Genomic DNA, 382 nt, shown 5'->3' on the forward strand with positions numbered 1-382 from the left:
TTGCTGAGGCCCCTGAGTATAGATAGACATCCATTAGTGAATTACTCGACATATATTTACCGACTATATATTCCATATTTCTCAGTTGTGCTTGCTGCTAAATAATAGTTGCTATTTGCCTAAAATTAGATATTGCATTTTGCATAAACAAACGACACGTATGTCCAAATTCAAAAGGGGATGTTAGTGGAAATCACTCAGTATACAAATAAATAGAATCATAAATGCACAGAATAGTTACGTGTCTCTGTAAGCATGACGAAGTATTTAGTGGCGGCGAGTTAAGCACGTCAGCATGATATGGCACGAAATATTATCTATTTATCGAACTACTGCTTATCAGTCTGTCCGTATATTTAAATGTAAATGCATGTATACTTTC

The sequence above is a fragment of the Penaeus monodon genome, chromosome 33 (assembly GCF_015228065.2).
Source record: "Penaeus monodon isolate SGIC_2016 chromosome 33, NSTDA_Pmon_1, whole genome shotgun sequence".
Lineage (NCBI taxonomy): Eukaryota > Metazoa > Arthropoda > Malacostraca > Decapoda > Penaeidae > Penaeus > Penaeus monodon.